A 9961-nucleotide genomic window follows, 5' to 3' on the forward strand; every position below is an offset into this window, starting at 1 on the left:
CAATAGTATATATATATATAGGAGAAATATTATAAGAGAATAATAAGATTTTTTTTGGACATATACTTTTAATTTATACATTTCTAAACAAAAGATATTTTTTATATTATTATTTCAACAATTTTTCTATTTTACTCATATATATATATATATATATATATATATATATATATATATATATATATATATATATATATATATATATATATATATATATATATATATATATATATATGAATCATTTAAATAGGATAAGTATGTAAAAATAATAATTAAATATTTTAAAAATCATTATTATTGATAGAGTATGGATTATACACTATATATTTGAAGTTACCTATATGTATTTGTGTATATATGTGTTTTAATGTTGTGTTAATTGTTTTTGGTCTTTTAGAAACTTCTCTTCAAAATGAATCAAAGTGTCAATCTTATCAACGCCCAAATTGCTGCAACAAATGAAAATGAAGTTAGAGGTAAATTTTGTATACTTTTAAATTTTAGCAATTTATCTTCTACTTAAATCGAATTTAGATTATGATAACAAGATTATATGAATTTCTTTCATTGTTTATAAGAGTTTTATGTTGATTTCTTTAGTACTCAAGATTGTAATTTTTTGTTTGTGATGAATATTCTCCCTCACAAGTATGTTTAATAATACTTTAAGGCGTTGGAATAAATAAGTCATATATAGTTTTTGATCTTGGCTCTGTTGGGTAAAAATAGCGGTTCACTGATAAATTAGCTGATAGCTTATGGCTGATGGCTGATGACTGATAGCTTATATCTTATAGATGATAACTGATGACTTATAGCTGATAAGCTGATTGAAGTGATTGGTGAAATTAGCGGGTCAACTAGCTGATTAATTAAAATGACATAAAGGACATTTAATAAATAATTATTTTAATTTAAATTAAAATAAATTATAGAGGGTAAAAGTGAATTTTAGTTAAAATAATAAGGATAAAAATGGAAGAAAAAATGATAAGCTATAAGCTATAAGCTAAAACGCTATTTAAAATAGCGTCTGAAAAACAAGCTATAAACTAGTAAAATAAGCTATAAGCACGTAATGAAAAGACCGTTACCAAACAGGTCTTTTATTGTTATATAAACTTATAAGTTATAAGCTATAAGACATAAACTCAAAAAGTAACATGCCAAACAGAGCATTTATGGATTTTGATTTGTCTATGATTTTTTATGTCAATTGGGTTTTATTTTATATTTTAAATTTGGGAATTTTGATTTTCATGTAATTTGAGTGAGTGATATTGTATTCTGGTGTTTTATATTGTTTCATAATTTGAATCTAAAAGGTGAAGTTAAGCATACAAGGGTGTTTAGTGAACCCAACCATATAATATTCGATAACCCCTTTAATAAAAAATATTAACAATTTAAATAATTTCAATTTAGTTTAGAATCTATATGTATTTAAAATGGATTTAGAATCTATATTAAAAATGAGTTTAGAATCTATATTAATAATTTAAATAATTTCTATTTTTTGATTTCAATTCTCAAAAAATATTGCCACAAACATAGATGTTATGTCATTTATATATTATTTATATTAATTTTATATAATTGTGTAGGTGATAATGATGAACCAATCAACCACGAAGATATTGTAGAGCCTCAAAGGGTAAGAGAATTTCAAAATCAATTGAGTCGTCATGTACTAGAAAAAGAAAGCAAATTTCTAGTAAGTAATATAAATAAAAGTTCCTTATATTTCCATGTCTCTCCTTTGAATATTTGAATTTAGAGTAAAAACTTTTAAGAGAAGAGAGGGAGAAATAGTAGTTATTGCATATTTTTTAATGGGTTAATAGTAATTCACACCTGTAATGTTAGCGAATTTTACTTTTCCCCTCTCCCTATCTTTTGGCAGCGGTTTTTTCAAAAAAAAAACCGTTGCCAAAACCTGTCTTTGGCAACGGTGGAAGGTAAACTGAAACACGCTCATATTACAGAGGGTAAACTACTATTAACCATTTTTTTAATTACATACATGTTATTTTAAAGCATAAACACACATGTTATGAGACTAAAATAATTTTTCACATTAATCTTTTCGAAATGGTGTAGGTGCTAATAACAATGTACAAATCAACAATGAGAATATTGGAAAGGCTCAAAAGGAAAATCAACAAAGGTATGATCAAAATACATTTAAATTAAAAATGGTGATAATCTTCTACAACATTTTCACCTTTAAAGAATTTTTAATAAATTGAATTTAAATATAAAAAGCTTACTGATTTATTAAAATTACATTAAGGTTTACCGGGTGTTATGTGTTTTATATGAACTCATTTTAATCTATAATGGATTATTATACTTGTAGAGTAAAATCACAAAAGTTGGCTCATAAGAATAAGAAAACACCAAAATCAGTTGAAGGGCCGTCTGCGAAAAAAAGAGAGCAAAATCTTGGTAAGAATTATACAAAAAATTTATTTTCTTCAGCATCCGTCCTTTGAATATTTAAATTTTGAGTAAAATTTATTAAAAAATGATGTAGGAGAAATTTAATTTGTGCACATCTTATGACACTTATATGATTCTTTTACATTAATTTCTTTAAATTGTGCAGGTGGGTCTTCTCCGATCAAACTTTTTACTTGCAGGATGCGTGCTAGCAATGATCCTCGAGTCCAAATGTGAGGCATTGTGTTGAAGTCAAAATTAAAATCCTATTTATTTATTAAATTGACATTAAGGTTTTCAATGAGTAATGTATTTATATGAATCCATTTTAAACTATAATGGATTATGCATACTTGCAGAGAAGAATCTCAAATGTTGACACATAAGAATAAAAAAACATCAAACTCAGCTCAAGGGTCGTCTACTAGAAAAAGAAAGCAAAATGCTGGTGAGAATTATGAAAAAGATATATTTCTTTCCACATCCCTCCTTTGAATATTTGAATTTTGAGTAAAATTTATCAAAAATATTGTAGTGAGAATTTAATTTGTGTATATTTTATGACACTTAAATTATCCTTTTATAATAATTTCATTTAATTGTGCAGGTGATTTTTCTTCGTCCATGACTTTTGCTTGCAGGATGCGTGTTAGCAATGACCGCTGAACCAATATGTGAGGCTTATGCGTAATCATGTTCTCATGTCAACTTTTGTACTTGTATTATGTTTCAATATATTAAAAATATAAATGTAGTAGTTCTTTGCATATCTTGTTTAGTTTATTTTATATATATATATATATATATATATATATATATATATATAAATATAATGAAGAATATTATTTATTAGATTTTAAAAGTTGGACAGATAATGTATAATGTAGTCACACATGTCTTTTACTTTTATTTTTTGTTTTTGCTCTCTTAGTCTTTTATCGAAAACTCCCTCCATTCCTCTTTTAAAGGACCATCTCTAATTACTTTTATGTTTAATAATACATAATAAATTATATATTGAGATTATCGATCTATTATTGAATAGGGAAGGCATTTTTGGAGCTTCAACTATCAATTATAATAATAAGCATTGATTGATTTCTTTCTAACATTTATTATAAAAAATTATGTATTTTCCACATAAAACATAAGAAAACTCAATGAATAAATTTAGTACTAGTATCTTATGAATGGAATTTATTTGATTCCAAATTATGTGTTTTTTTAAAAGAAATCATTATTATAATTATAATGTTTGAGCGCTTAGATATTCTAATCTAGTGTGATACCCGTGCGTTCGCACGGGTACCCGTCGTTTTTCGCGGAGTTGAATTGAGAAAAATAAAAGGTATTAGGAAAAGACTAAATTTTGGTTAAAATGAGAAAAATTTTAAAAATAATAATATTACAAAAGTTTAATATTGAAAATAAAAAGTAATTTAGAAAATAAAGTTTATATTGTTTTAGATTGAATAATACATCTAAGGATGCATTTAAGAAATGTAGAGGATCCATTGAGAAATAATATGTGTAAAGAAAATGTATGGATTATAAACCATAAAATGAATCGGCTATTTATTGAAAGGCCCATATAATCGAAGTCTCAATTTGTTCAATATTATATTTTTTATAGAAAAAAAAATATTTTGATCAATTGATCAATAACTTTATGTTCCCGTTAATATTTAATATTTTGATCAATAATTTTAGGTTACCGTTAATATTCAATTTTTTGTTCACTAACTTCATGTTCCTATTAATATTCAATATTATGATCAATAAACATCATTTTCCCGTTAATATTCAATATTTCGATCAGTAACTTCATGTTCCCGTCAATACTCACTATTTTGATCGGTAATTTATATTATCGTTAATATTCAATATTTTATTCAGTAACTTCATGTTCCCGTTAATATTCAATACTTTGATCAGTAACTTCATGTTCCCTCTAATATTCATTATTTTGATTAGTATAACTTCGTATTCCCCTTAATATATTCAGAATTTGCTTCCGTTAATATTCAATAGTTTGATCAGTAACTTCACGTTCCCGTTAATATTCATTATTATGATCAGTAACTTCGTGTTCCCGTTAATATTCATTATTTTGTTCAATAACTTCTTGTTCCCGTTAATATTCCAAATTTGTTCCCGTTATTATTCAAAAAGTTTATCATTAACTTAATGTTTTTGTTAATATTCCAAAAAATTATCAGTAACTTCGTGTTCTCATTAATATTCTATATTTTGTCAATAACTTCGTGTTCCCGGTAATATTTATTATTTTGATCAGTAACTTCGTGTTCCCGGTAATATTTATTATTTTGATCAGTAACTTCGTGTTCCCATTAATATTCAAAATTTGTTTCCGTTAATATTCAAAATTTGGATCAGTAAATTAATGTTTCCGATAATATTCAAAATTTTGATCAGTAACTTCATGCTCTTGTTAATATTCAATATTTTAATCAATAATTTCGTGCTCCCGTTAATATTTAATATTTTGGTGTCATTACTATTTTCTTCTCTGTGGTGTCCATGATGGTTGCTTTCTATGGTTCTGGTTCTCTTGCTTATTAGTTGTATCTTTTTTTTGCTTTAGAGTTTGATGTCTAGATTCAGTATATTCAATGTTGCAAAATACCCTTTTTGGTCCCTTATGTTAACTTTGGAGTTTATTTTGGTTCCTTAACTTCAAAAGGTGTCATATTGGTCCCTTAACTCTTCAAAATGTGTCATTTTAGTCCTTTTTGTCACATCAGCGACGCAAAAACTTAAAAATCAGTCGCTAAATCAGTCGCTAATATGACAAAAAGGACTTAAATGACACCTTTTGAAGAGTTAAGGGACCAATATGACACATTTTAAGTTAAGGGACCAAAAAGAACCCTGAGGTTAACATAAGGGACCAAAAAGGATATTTTGCCTTCAATATTTTGATCATTAACTTCATGTTCCCGTTAATATTCAATATTTTGATCAATAAACTTCATTTTCCCGTTAATATTTAATATTTTGATCAGTAACTTCATGTTCCCATTAATCGCACAATATTTTGATCATTAATTCATGTTCTCATTAATATTCAATATTTTATTCAGTAACTTCACGTTCCCGTTAATATTCAATATTTTGATTAGAATGGAATTCATGTTTCCGCTAATAATCACTATTTTGATCAGTAACTTCGTATTCCCGTTAATATTCAATATTTTTTATCAGTAACTTCATGTTCCCGTTAATATTCGTTATTTTGATCAATAACTCCGTGTTCCCGTTAATATTTATTATTTTAATCAATAACTTCGTGTTTCCGTTAATTATCTAAATTTGTTCCCGTTTATATTTAAAAAACTAATGTATTTCAATTAATAAATTCACCTTTCCGTTATTATTCAATATTTTGATCGGTAACTTCATGTTCCCATTAATATTCAATATTTTGATTAGAAATTTAATATTCCCGTTAATATTTTATATTTTAATCAGTAACATATAGTTCATTTTTACATTTATTTTCTTAACAAATATTGTATCTTTAGTTAAAATAATTTCAAAATAAAATATTAGTCTCATAAATAATTAAAATAAACTAATTTTTTTCATGTTTGAATTCATACATTATTTTAAATATATTTATTTTTATTTTCTTTAATTATAGAAAAAATGTATAAACATTTATATTACTATTAAAAATAGAATTTCACATTAAAATATTTATGCTCAAATTTATAAACATGTATTTTATGATTCTCAAATTGATTGATATAATAATTAATATCAAACATCTATAAATCCAAATTTTGCAATTTCAAAAATTAAAAATTGAATATTTTGTAATGATTATATGAAAATATCTGGATACGAATTGGTTTTGGAATAATATAATTTTTTCCCTTATTAGTATGACAAATTTTAAAAAATATATCATCCTAACCATAATATAATGAGCAATTAGTGTTTTGAATTCTAAAATCACAATTTAAATTAAAAAATGCTTTTCGTCGCTTATTTATTTATATGCATAAAATATGCAAACTTGTCGCTACCGCGAAAATTAACAGAGTCTCCACTAACATATTTATCCTGAAAAGGAAGGGAATGCCAGCAAACCACAAAACAAAACAACGGTCTCACGACCAGAGAAAAAGGGTAAGGGAGTCGGTTACGCGAGGGGAAGGTGTTAGCACCCCACGCGCCCATCGTACTCGATGGTATCCACGCTTATGTCTAAACCTATGGGTGTGTAAGCAAACTACGCTAATCTGGACTAAAATGAATGCAGAATGTAGGGAAAAGAAAGAATTGTGCTCGCACGGGCCCTACCCCGCTGCCTATGTATCCGTTTTGCGGAATCAGAGGTACCGTAGCTCGACTAACTAATTTTGTTTGTTTTGTTTTTTTTTAGGTGAACGAGTTACATTCACACTCCGCTGCTCGACCTTTGGAGACTTATGCTTGGGAATGGAGCGGAAATAACAAGCTCTTAGGAAAAGAAAATCAAAGAGTGTGGTTTGTGTTTTAAAAGATGCATGAGGAAAACCTAAGCTAAGGGGGAAAGCTTGCTACCTAACATTATCATACAAAGGGTGCAAATCTAAGCTAAGCTATCAACCTACGAGGGATAAGGGAAACAAATAAGAATATCACACAAACGAGCATCCGCTCGTAAAGCAAACAAAACCAACGGTACTGACCGAATGGTAGAAAAGCGGTCCCGCCATAGCCAAGGGGAGCAGCTCAACCCAAGTCAACCAAGCATTAGACCTCGTGAAAATGATCGGGCCATAGACAAGAGGGCGGACCCCTCTCAGCAACCAAGCCGTCACGGATCATAAAGGAAAACGGTGCGTGCGTACACCGAGCATCAACGTCGAGCGACGCGAGCTATAGGAAAGGCGGGGGTCCGGCTACATGAACCCTTTTCCTGACATACTCGATAACAAGATCTTTTGCAAGTTCGGAAGCGAGCAACGCGTAGCGTGCGCATACCGAACATACTCGATGAGACTAGGCGGGGGTTGATTGCTAACCCTTCCCGCGTGCCTTCCATGAGGACTTAACGGAGTGCCATATAGGACTTATTACACCGTGACTCCCTGCTGCAAAGCACAAATGTAAACACACCAACAAAAATAGAGCCTCTTTCGAGGGCTTGGCCAGATGAATGTCTAGGTCCTACTTCTCATGTTATTGGATGATGCGAGAAAGCGATAAAGTGCGAGAAAAGTAAAATGAAACGGGATCAATACCAAACTGATGATGATCCGTAAACTACAGCGAAGCAAAGCGAAGAAAATAGAATCCCGCAAGCGAGCTAGCAAAGCAAAAGCAAATAGTCAGCACACCGATTAGCCATAAAGCGCACAATTGTCGACTCGCACGTCGAGCATAATCACGATACACCTGCAAGAGGAACAAGCAAACCAAAAAAGCATATATAAAGTAATAGTAATCGTGTCTCCCGGATGAGAACACGATACGAGCGAATAGGATTGTGTCCCGCAAGTGAAACGGAACACACAAGTAACAAATGCCGATCGGTGACTATCCAAGAGCCTTGCACACTAGCACCCAAGTTAGAGATAACAAACATCGCAATCGGAATTGCGTTATTACCATAAAACGAAAGGAAATCGACAAGATAGGTAAACATGAAATGGACAATGAAACATCGAAGAGAAATCAAACATGAATGATCTACAAATTAATGAAAACTAAGCATCTAGCAAAATAGTACGTCTCATAAGCTTTCCAACGATATAAAGAACGAGCAAATCGGAATTACGAGCAAAAAGTTATGCAAGTTTGAAGTTAGAAAAGAAAAACACAAAATTTGCACACAGGAACCGGTTCCTGCATAGGACAACCCGGTTCCCCATATAAAAAACCAGAGAAGCAACATTTCATAAAACTGGGAACCGGTTCCCACCTAGGGACAACCCGGTTCCTGGTACAAAAACACAGAGAGTCAAAATTTCAGAAAACTGGGAACCGGTTCCCACCTAGGGACAACCCGGTTCCTGGTACAAAAACACAGAGAGTCAAAATTTCAGAAAACTGGGAACCGGTTCCCACCTAGGGACAACCCGGTTCCTGGTACTAAACCACAGAAGCAAGAATATTTCAAACAGCTGGGAACCGGTTCCTGGCTGGGACGAACCGGTTCCTGGTGCAAAAATACAAGGGGAAAAACAACGCAGGAACCGGTTCCCACCTAGGGACAACCCGGTTCCTGGTGCAAAAACACAGAAAACCAGCAATTTTGGATTGAGTGGGAACCGGTTCTCGCCTGGGACAACCCGGTTCCTGGCGTAGCAAAACAGGTTTTTATGCATTTTTAAGGCTCTGGGGCCATTCGCACTCAATCCAAAACCGTTCCGACTGGAAATTAGAGCAAACAAACATTGAAAATTCATGCTATACGTAAATCCGCGAATCAAATGAGTCACACATCAATAAACATGCTAAGTGCGACGCGTCAAGCAAGGCAAATATTAAACAAAAGCACTACACATGCATTTGTGCAAACACTTTGAGTGCAACACAAGTAACATACATGAACATCAACAATTAAGCACACAAAATCATCCAATAATCACGGATTCGAACGCGAATATCACAATTCATCATCAACGAGCAACAATTATATGCAATCAACATAAAATCCAAACACAATTCACATGAACACGACAAATTCGAACAAAGTATGAACAAATTCACCGATCAATCATCATCAATTATCAATTAATCAAGAACAAGAGGTAGATCTAGATCCGAATTCACATAATGATCAACAATTAAGCACTTAATTCGAGATCCGAAAGCTTACCGAATGAAGATCTAACCGAAGCGCGAACACGAACACGATGCGAACGCGAACACGACACGAACGCGACACGAACTCGAACGAAATCCGGAGGGAGAGAGAGAGAGTGGCGCGCAAATCTATGTGGAGAGAGGAAGAGAAATTCGAACTTCGATCTTGATTCTTCAATCCATGTTCTTGATCTTGATGAAGATTGATGAATCTTGATGAAAGTTTTATGTGATTTGTGGTTTTGATCTATGAAAATTGAGAGAGAATTGAGAGAATGTGTTTGTGAATTTTTTTGGTGAATTGGAGTTATGAGAGTCCTCCTTTGATTTGTGAAGAGCAAAATGTTTATATATTGTCAACGCGAAATGTCCAAATTGCCCCCGGTGCGTCTTATTTTGGCTCGTTTTTAAGGAAACTCGGTTCGGCTCTGAATTCCGGAACGAAACCAATACCACTGTGAAGATGACCAAATTCGTGACTCATCGCCGCGAGAATCGTCTCAATCCAATAAGCGATGAAGAAAATACGCCCGTTTGAATGACGAGAAACGCCGATTCATCTGGTGCGACTGTGCAGAATTTTGTGAGTACCGCTCAAAGAACTCGATGAAACCCTATCTTCGGCTCAAAATCTGAACAAGCATGTGTGACGAAGAAACAAAGCTAACGAAATTTCTGAGAAAATGCCGCCGGAATG

Source organism: Vicia villosa, linkage group LG7 (genome assembly GCF_029867415.1).
Source record: "Vicia villosa cultivar HV-30 ecotype Madison, WI linkage group LG7, Vvil1.0, whole genome shotgun sequence".
Classification (NCBI taxonomy): Eukaryota; Viridiplantae; Streptophyta; class Magnoliopsida; order Fabales; family Fabaceae; genus Vicia; species Vicia villosa.